General features: G+C 34.7%; 1 protein-coding gene across 2 annotated transcripts in view; it reads right to left on the bottom strand.

Moving 5' to 3' along the window:
* WWC2 (WW and C2 domain containing 2) overlaps window positions 1-11,175 on the bottom strand; it is a 252,848-nt gene that overhangs the window by 171,838 nt on the left and 69,835 nt on the right. The window lies entirely within an intron of this gene.

Genomic DNA, 11,175 nt, shown 5'->3' on the forward strand with positions numbered 1-11,175 from the left:
AATATGACATGGACAATAACCTTAGAATTCCGCTACTATTTATTTAACTTAGATAAGACCTGTATTAGAAAAGTTGCTTCCACCCTTGAGGCCTCAGTTTCTCCACCCTGAAAATAAAAAGGCTGAAGAAGTTGATTTAATATCATTTCTACTCTAAAAACTATGATTTTATGAGGTCCTATAAAATTGTTTTTAACATTTTTTTTATTATTATTTAAGGCAATGGAGGTTAAGTGGCTTGTCCAAGGCCACACAGGTAGGCAATTATTAAGTGTCTGAGGCCACATTTGAACTCAGGGACTCCTGACTCCAGGGCCAGTGCTCAATCTACTGCTGTACCTAGTATCCTATAAAATTTTAAAGGTTACAATACAATACAGAGTTTCTCATACACTCACACACCTTTTGATACTCTCAATAATCCAGTGTATCTCTCTTTAAATAATCTTGTGTTTCCAAAAGAGTAGGTGGACTGAATTTTTAAAATGCTTTATTGATGTTTTGGGGCTAAATTGTAATAATTCACACATTTTCTTGATGATTTATAGAATAATTTCAGAGAGGCTCTATCTTCATCTCTAACTGAGCTTCAATTGACAATTAATCTTAATAGTTTAGCTTTAAATTCCCTTTGGCTCAAAGGAAGTCTGTGGTCAACAGAACAGGAAATATAAGAATTCTTTTGTATTTTTAATAGTCAGTCCCCATCCATTTTCCTCATCTGTAAAATGTGGTTGAATAAAATATTCCAGGTTATTTCTATTCTAGAAGTTAAATTATAAATTTGGGTTTTATGTAAATCAGAGCAATATTCTCTGCATTCAACATGAGAAAAAGTCTGCAGAAGAATTCCTGGTCCAGTAAATTACCTACAACCTAAATTACCTTAGATGATAATAGGGAGTGGGCAAATGGAATAATCACTGGCTTTGGAATCAGAAGATGTGGGTTCAAATTCTACTGGTATGTGGTTGACCTTGGATAGAGCACTAATCTCTCAGTTTCTTCATCTATAAAATGAGGGTTTGATTTAAATATAGTCTCTATATTTTCAGCCCTAGATTTATGATCTTCTAAGTCTCATCTTCACAAACAGCATGATGGTTTTATGTGAAATTATTTTTACTTTATCAAGTAAAGGTATATGTGACATTTTACAAGCAAGCTAACTAATGATTGAGAGAGGGCTACTTCATACGATAAAAAAGAAAACCACACTCAATTCAAATTTCACTTCTGTCATTTATGGGGAAGCTACTGAACTTCACTGGATCTTAATTTTCTTCTCTGAAAAATGAGTGGGTCAGTTGAATAAAAGGAATGCTTCCAACTCTAGATCCTAGATCCCTTAAATGGTTCAATCAACACTTGGAAAATAATATTGTAACTTCTTCTCTTCCTGTTCCCTCAGGTTTTCCCCTAAGCTCAATAGTTCCCATCACCCAATGTGGTGACCTTCAAGCAGACACAGGTTTAAGGATATAGCTGTGATTAATGTGGCTGAAATCTGTCCTGGCGGGTGGAATTCACCCACTTAAAAACTGCAGTCTGGAACAGATGATCTTTGCCAATCTCTCCAGATTCTATTGTTCCTGTGCAAAGAGCATGTAAGGGAAGGAAATGCCAAATTTAAAGCTAAGCCTTAGAAGGCATATTTTTTTAAAGAAAGATTTTATTTATTTTGAATTTTACAATTTTCCCTCCTCCCACCCCCCACCCCACAGAAGGCAGCCTGTTAGTCTTTACATTGTTTGAAGGAATATTTTTTAAAAAAGAATTCTTTATTTCAACCACTAATTTTTCTCTACAAAGTTATGTTGGGAATTTAATAAAAACTTTTATATTACTTGAAAAAACTCATTACCCAACCCTCTCATTTTAAATAGAGCTGTGAAAACACAATTTACTAAATGGACACTCAAAATATCATTATTTAAGGAGAATATTTTGTTCATCAAAGCACACTCATAAAATTTTATTTAACATAAATGTAGCAAGGAATTTCTTTTAGGATATAATGAAGACTATTATAAGAAATGTTTACCATGAAGACTACTTTTAAAACAGCCATTTGGCTTTTTAAAAAGTCTTCTTTATGGCTCCTTGTTCAAGAATATTTCACTGTATCACAGTCAAAAGCACCAGGGCAGAGTTTTTTAAAAATTGAAATGCTATCCTAGCCAATTTTAAGGCTTCTTTATTATCTAACCTCAGTTTTCATCATCTGCAAAATGGGAGGACACTTGGACTGATCACTTTATAGAAACATGAGCTATATAGTTTCTACATTCTTTCCTTTAAACGGTGATTTTATGAGCCCCAAATGGGCCTCACTCCTTTTTGCAATGAGTCTAATGGTATGAGAAGTATGTAGCATTTATATAACAGGAAACATCTAAAAGCATTCTGCTGAGATTTCCTTCCCCCACACCCCCTTCCACACCCATTCCTTAAAACTACCTTCAAAGGGTCTTCTGTGTTCTTTAAAAATTAAACATTAGTTACTAATAGAAATATTGCACTTACTTCTTAGTTTGTTTATCAGACACTTGCATTCACTGTAAGGTTTTATTTAGGCTGGCTTAAATAACTTTTTAATCTCAGCACCTGATATTCATTGCCCAAGGATTTTAATGTCTTGCAGGTCAAGTATGCTTTTCTTCTGTTTATCAGGATGGAATAAAAGAAGTAGTCTTACTCACCTCCTTCCATTCTCCACATACCAATAATGGATCAAGAGACCTTCCTTAATAGCATCAACATAAGTATTACTTTGGCACTCAAAAGTCAGATCAATCTCTCTTTCTCTCTCTCTCTTTCTCTCTCTCTCTCTCTCTCCCCACCTAACTACTTAACTACTTAATCCTACTTAAACCTAACCTTGCCCACATATAAGGGAAAATCAAAGAAAAGATAACCTATAACAAAAGGAGAAATCATGAGACAAACTTCACCCACTTCTACCGAAACAATTAATGGATGATAAGTGGGGAAAGAAGCATTCATTGTTAGATGTGATCAATATGTCCATTTGCTTTACTCAAAAGCTTTTGTGTTTTTTAAATAAGGAATAATTTTGCTGAGGTTATTGGGAAAAGTTAGGATTTTAAAAAATATTAAAACAGCAATCAAACCAAAAAAAACATACAAAGGGATGCCTATTTTGGTATGTCATACACAAAGTATTCTTTTGTGTAGCCCCATCTGAAGATATAAACATATTTCTCAGATAAAAAGCACTCTGAGAATGCCATTATGATAAAGACTAGAATGCCTATTAGTAATATTGTAGCAAAAATGCTAAAACATAGAAGAAAAGGCCTATGACTTTGTATCCAAAAACAGTCTCTCTCTCTCTCTCTCTCTGCCTCAATTTCCTGATCTGAAAATGATGGTGGAAGTAGTCCTAGAACTTTAGGATTGCCTCCAGTTCTAAATTCCTTGTCTAAGATTCTTGGCAAGAAAGCAGTGTGTATTGTTGGGATGTAGCCAGGTTAGCATTTGTCTGGTGTTTCAGCACCCCCTTTATACACATTTAGTCTGGCAGAAAGGCAAGACCATTGGACCCAAAGGAGACCTGGGTCTCAAGTCCAGTCTCAACATTCAATAGCTTTGTAAACTATAGGCAAGTTTCACATCTGTTATTGTAAGGAAAATTCTTTGTACAACTTAAAACACCATATAAATATGAGTTATTATTAAATTGTTTCAAAGCTACAAGCAAGAACAAGAAGATGGTTCCACTCAAGAGAAATTGATTTGAAATGCTGGACCCCTTCAGAAGACCTCTAGAACAGGGGTTGCTTAACCCTTTCAGCAACCTGGTAAAATCTATAAATCCCTTCTTAGAATGATTCTAAATGGAAAAGATTAATATAGGATTATAAAAGTTAACAAATTATATTGATATATATACATATATATATAATATGTAGTTTATTGAAGAAAAAAATGTTCTTGATCTCTGATTCTATCCAGTATCATCCTAGATCCCCAGGTAGAATTAGGGTCCAGGAAATGGCAATGGTAGTTTAATAGTTTCTCCCTCCCTTTTCTCCACAGCCACACTGTAAATATTTCCAAATGTATTTTCTATGCTTATTACTGTTACTGTGGTTCTGTTTTTAAATAAAAGTTTTATTTTAAATATGGTAAAAAAAACAAATTATATTGAAATATAGATATAATTTATTCTCATCCAAGTTCGTGGACCCCCTGGAATCAATTCATTATCTCCCTGAGGCAGGGTGAGGTGGGAAGGTCTATAGATCCCAGGTCATGAACCTCTTGTTACTGTTGATTTTCAGTCATTTCAATCATGTCTGACTTTTCATAGCCCCCATTTGGCATTTTCTTGGCAAAAAATACTGCCATTCCTTTCTCCAGCTCATTTTACAAATGAGGAAACTGAGAAAAACAGGATTAGGTGATTTGCCCATCACATAGATAGTAAAGAACTTAGTTCTTCCTAACAACAGGTTCAGAGTTCTATTTACTGTACCACCTCACTGCCCCTACACTAGAGTAAACCTGCCCTGACCATGCCATCAGTTAGGACCAAACCCCCAAGGCTACAAATCTTTCCTAGAACCATAAAGTTTTATTTCAGAGGCTATATGTAATCATAATAGTTTCCAAAATTTTATGGGTAAGGAGGACAGAGATCCCCATTCTCATTTTCTCCATCATTTCAATTTGGATTATCATTCTTCACTTCCTGTTTCCTTTTTTTCCACTTACCATTGCCTCTCTGCCAAAAGGTACAAGATCAAAACATCTTAGGGGACCAAAAGCTCTATCATATTAAATTAAGTCATTAAAAATCTCAAAACTGAAAACCAAAATCATTCTTAATAAAATTTAGGGCAGAAAGTGAATCCCTTCCATAATCCCTTTCTCTCAATCCAAACAGATGATCTCTAAGGTGCCTTCCAGCTCAAAATTCTATGAGTATGATTTTGTTGATGACCTGAACAAACTATCCCATTCCTTCTGCAAGGGTAAAATTGAATCTAGCTCTTTTTCCTTTAATAATCTAAAAATATGACTTTGTGAAAATAGGTCAAAATCCTAATTAAATAGAATCAATTTGTAATTTGTCTATATTGTCCAATAGAATACAATTTCACTTCATCCAAAATTACTTTTGACTTAGAAAATTAAGTCCAGTAAGCCATCACTCCCAACTTTTCTATCTTATTTCATGATTCAATTCCACATATAATTAAGTTACAGAATTTGAAACCATCCAATAACTAAGTGAGAAATCAGTTCTGGGATCTTGCCCTAGAAAATATCTACTAGCTACTCACAAAAAAAAAATATAAAATAAAATAAAATAAAAATACCTAGATTAACTAAAGTAATTTCAGGCATCCTCTACATACAATGACTCAATCAAAATGCAGATACTTTCAAATAGGATGACAATTACTGTACCACAAAACAATTATTCCAAATAAAGCATAGTGAAGGTAATGTAGATTTCTTTTTGCAAATGAAGCAAATATTTCCAATTCTGTTTATCCATGAAATACTAGTTAAATTACTGCTGAAATTTCTATTATTTTCTCTTCAGCATTATTTCTACTTTTCACAGCATGCTATCTCAACAGGAAATAGGTTAAAACTAGATTTACTGGAAAAAATTATCTGGGCTATATATATAGCATTAAATCAAGAAAAAGATACTACACTTGCACTCACATACATATACACACACAGTTATATAATCATTTTGTATAATCAAAAATATGCTACACACACACACACACACACACACACTTCTACCAAACAAAAAAGCAGAATTTCTCTTCAGATAGGAAAATTCTATAGCTCATGTCACATGTCAGAAATGATTAGCTTTATACCAAAGTCAGTTCTATAACTTGAGAAAGGCATTACAGGCAGAAGAGAGATGAATTAATAAGGGACATTTAAGGGACAGGTGGAGAAAAGGATGCTAACAGTGCTAACAGAGTGACAGCTAGCATACGGTGATAATGGGGAATAATGCTGGGCAAAATGGAGAACAGATGGAAGGCAGACAGAGAAGAGTGTACAGTGGCTAATGCTGACAGTGACTGAAGAAAATAGGAGCAGAAGCACTCCACTATAAGCTGCTTCACCGTTGTGGTGAAAAAAGTCTGAACTGGAGACACGGTCTGAGTCCCAGAGCCCCAGGTTCTGAGTCCTAATTCTCATCTTGCTACTTATTGAGCTGTACAACTTTGGGACATCCATGTCACTTCTCTGTGATTCTGTAAAATGAGGGGACTAGACTATGTAATCTTTACATCCCTTTTAGCTCTTAGCTCAAAATCCTAAAAGAGCAGGCCTTTGCCATGTGCAAGATATTCTGCTAGAGATAATGGTGGATAAGACAGGTTTAGATGAACTAACATATCTAAACCAGTGTCTGCAGTGTCTGCCTTCATGGAGCAAAGAGGCTACTGAGCGATTTAGCACAAATACAAAGAGTTACATAAAAAATTGTACGTGATAAAGGCATGAGAGGTACAAATGAAATGCTGTGTGAGGTTTAAAGGGATGGGAAAGGGAATGCCAATTGGAAGGGAAGGGGGAAAGACTCTTCTCTAAAGGACAGTTAGAAATTCATTGTGAGGTAAAGGAAGAAGCTATTCCAGTAAAGGCATAGATATCAAGCCTAGTTTGAAAAACAGTGGTCTATAAGCCATATGGGATAGATAGATCATATAGGATAGAGAACTGGGCCTGGAGTCAGGAAGACCTGAATTCAAATGTGACCTCAGATACAACTTATATAACCCTGGGTAAATCATTTAGCCCAGTTAGTCTCCTTTTCTTCTTCTGATAAAAGAGTTGGAGAAGGAAATGGAAAACCACTCCAGTATCTTTGTCAATAAAAAACCCTATACAGGGTCACAAAAAGTCAGACATGACTGAAATGACTGAATAACAACATAGGACATATGAGAAAAGGAAACTTTACTGTATTTTGAAGTCAAGGCACTCTTATTTAAATTTACTGAAGGAATTGCATCAAATTGTAAAAACAAAAATATGAAAACATGTAACAGGGCAGAATCAGTCAAAAGACAACATGTACATATGAAAGCAGGGGTGTGCTTGTAAATGTTTAAGAACTGACTCTGTAATAATAATTTTTAAGTTTAATCAAGCAATCAGTCAAACTATTTTAAGCACCTAATATGTGCCAGGGTCTATTTTTTTTTAAAGATTTTATTTATCTTGAGTTTTACAATTTTTTGCCTAATTTTACTTCCCTCCCCATCCCCCAAAGAAGGCAATTTTCCAGTCTTTACATTATTTCCATGGTATACGTTGATCCAATTGAATGTGATAAGAGAGAAATCATATCCTTAAGGAAGAAACAAAGTATAAGAGATAGCAAGATCAGACAATAAGATATCAGGTTTTTTTTTCCCCCTCTAAATTAAAGGTAATAATCCTGGGTCTTTGTTCAAACTCCACAATTCTTCCTCTGGATACAGATGGTATTCTCCATTGCAGACAACCCCAAATTGTCGCTGATTGTTGCACTAATGGTATGAGTGAGTCCATCAAGGTTGATCATTGCCCCCATGTTGCTGTTAGGGTGAATAGTGTTTTTCTGGTTCTGCTCATCTCACTCAGCATCAGTTCATGCAAATCCCTCCAGGCTTCCCTGAAATCCCATCCCTCCTGGTTTCTAATAGAACAATAGTGTTCCATCACATACATATACCACAGTTGCTAAGCCATTCCCCAATTGAAGGACATTTACTTGATTTCCAATTCTTTGCCACCACAAACAGGGCTGCTATGAATATTTTTGTTCAAGTGATGTTTTTTTCCTTTTTCATCACTTCAGGGTATGGGCCCAGTAGTGGTATAGCTGGATCAAAGGGTATACACATTTTTGTTACCCTTTTAGCTCAGTTCCAAATTGCTCTCCAGAAATGTTGGATCAGTTCACAGCTCCACCAACTATGTAATATTGTCCCAGATTTCCCACAACCCTTCCAGCAATGATCATTGTCCTTTCTGGTCATATTGGCCAGTCTGAGAGGTGTGAGGTGGTACCTCAGAGAAGCTTTAATTTGCATTTCTCTAATAATTAATGATTTAGAGCAATTTTTCATATGACTATGGATTGCTTTGATCTCCTCATCTGTAAATTGCCTTTGCATATCCTTTGACCATTTGTCAATTGGGGAATGGCTTTTTTTTTTAAAAAATATGACTCAGTTCTCTGTATATTTTAGAAATGAGTCTTTTGTCAGAAACATTAGTTGTAAAGATTGTTTCAATTTACTACATTCCTTTTGATCTTGGTTACAGTGGTTTTGTCTGTGCAAAAGCTTTTTAATTTAATGTAATCTACATCATCCAGTTTGTTTTTAGTGATGTTCTCCATCTCTTTCTTAGTCACAAACTGCTTCCCTTTCCATAGCTCTGACAGGTAAACTATTCCTTGATCTTCTAGTTTACTTATAATATTGTTTTTTATGTTTAAATCCTGTATCCATTTTGATCTTATAGGGGGTGAAGTGTTGATCTAAGTTTTTTCAATACTAACTTCCAATTTTCCCAACAGTTTTATCCCAATAGCTGGACCTTTGAGTTTATCAAACAGCAGATTACTATAATCATTCCCTGCTACTGCACCTAGTCTATTTATTCCACCAATCCACCGCTCTATTTCTTAGCCAATATCCTTAAGGAAGAAATATAAAGTATAAGAGATAGCAAGGTTAGACAATAAGATATCAGTGGAGTCCAACTAAAACTGCATCTTGTGTTATATCCTGGTATTTCATACCAAACAGTTTTGGTGACTGATGCTTTATAATATGATTTTAGATCAGGTAGGGCTAAGCCACCTTCTTTTGCACTTATTTTCATTGAAATCACTAGGGTCTATTCTAAAGAATGGGTATGCAAAAAAAGTGACAGTCGCTCCTCCCTCAAGGAGCTTACAGACTAATAAGCTTTATTATAATCTGAATAATTAACATTTATTCCATCACTTTCTTAAGTCCAATCAATGAAACAATAAATAGAGCCCAGATTCCCTGAGGTCTACAATGCTCAGCCTGAAAACTGAGCAATTGGCTCTTTTGAACTTGAGTCATTTTGACTCTAGGGTTGGCACCATCTACTTGCCTCTTAAAACTGCTTTGCACACCTTTAAGAGACAAAAATAGTAAATACTAGTGATGAGCAAGTCAGTTGGCACAGTGGATAAAGCAGAAGGAATAGGATAGTCTGTTCAGGTCATCAACAAAATCACACTCATAGGAATTTGAGCTGGAAGGTACCTTAGAGACTATATTGAGAGAAAGGGTTTATGGAAAGCGATTTCTGTCCTAAATTGTATTAAGTAGGATTTTGGTTTTCAGTTTTGAGGTTCTTATGACTTAATTTAAGAATATGACTTAACCCCATTGCCTTGCAAAAACCTAAAAAAAAAAAAGAATATGATAGAGCAGTTGGTACCTTGATCTGATACCTTTTAGTGTAGAGGTAGTGAGTGATTAAGTGGAAGAGAAGGAAACAAGAATTGAAGAATAAAGTGCTGGTCCTGGAGTCAGAAGGACCTGAGTTCAAATCCAGCTTATTAACTATAACCTTGGACAATCCTGATAGCTTCCCCACAAAAAAGAAAAAAAATAATTTAAAAAATACATGCTCACAAGCTATTTCTCATCATCATCATCCTCATCCTCATTCTCGTCATCTTACCAAGCTTATCAAATATAAATCCCCTTAATACCTGTTTATATCCAAACTAAGTTGCTTACTGTTCCCCTTATCTATTTCATTCGCCCATCTCTTTCCTTTATATATTTCTCAATTACTCTCTCTCCCACCTTTACCCAAAATCAACAGTATCCCATATATGACATTTCCCTATGTTTACTTTGGATATAAGCTTTGTATTTATTTATATATACATTGATGTTATTTCTTCAGATACAATGAAGTTTATTGAGGCTAGAGACTCTTTGGTCTTTGTAACTCCAGCCCCTAATAGTCTTGACACATAAATGCTCACTGATTTTTTAAACATAGAATTAATGAATCAAATATTCTTTGTCTCATCATTCCAATTTTTCATTTCTGTAGTCTCTGAAGAACCCAAATGCTTAAGTGAATCCCAGCAGCTCATGATTGTAATTTTAAAACTGCATCATAAAAACATGTTTTAAATTTGTGAGAGCTGGTTTTTGTAGAGGAATGAATGATAGATGTTCGTGTCTGCTACTTCTTTGGCAGTTAAAAACTAAAATAATAGTGAGAAAAAAATGGGAAGAGGGTTTGGCTGGTTATGACCTTCTTATAACTATTCTAAAGTGGTTATATGAATTTACTATTTCAAATTTAATCCAACTAAAAATATAATCCTTATTCCATGACAACATCTTTAAGATTTAACATTTTAATTGGAAATTATCTTCACAAAAGATACTTTGCAAAAAAAAGATAATTTTTAAAAAAGACCTTTATAAGTGGAAAAAGTATTTTAAAATGTTTTCAAAGTTAACTGATTTTTATTTGCACTGTCCCTATTCAGTTACAATCTTACCTAAGCCTTGCTGAGGAATCAATACCTAAAGTGGACCCCAGGAGTCCTGTACCATCACAACCAGCACATACTATTACTAGTATAAGTACATTTCAGTATGATTTGTGGATTATAAATCATAAAAGTTGTCTTCATAATACCCCGATGGGATATGTACCACAGTTATTATCTTCTGCAGTAATCATTCTTACTCAATATATCCAGTGCATCGTAGTGTTGGCAACTCTACCTCAGTCACATCTTTTACATCTATCAATCCATTCCTTTCTCTCCATTCACCTTGGAGTTGGAGTCATCATTTCTTTTTGCCTGAATTATGCATTAAACTCCTAGTTGTTCTCCCTGTCTCAATTTGCTCCTCACCCCAATCCATTCCTCACACTGTTCCCAAATGGTGTTCCTAAGGCCAAAAAAACACCAAATATTATCACTTTTTCTGCTTAATAAAATCTAGGTGCTCCTTGTTGTCTGTTATACTGATGTTGATTTGAGAATGAGATCGTCATACAAGGCTGTTTTAGGGAAAATCTGTTAACCATCAAAACAAGATATAGAAGCTATTAATAAAATAAAATTATCTGACAAGAAAAACATTTTCATAC

This window comes from Macrotis lagotis, chromosome 3 (genome assembly GCF_037893015.1).
Source record: "Macrotis lagotis isolate mMagLag1 chromosome 3, bilby.v1.9.chrom.fasta, whole genome shotgun sequence".
NCBI lineage: Eukaryota > Metazoa > Chordata > Mammalia > Peramelemorphia > Peramelidae > Macrotis > Macrotis lagotis.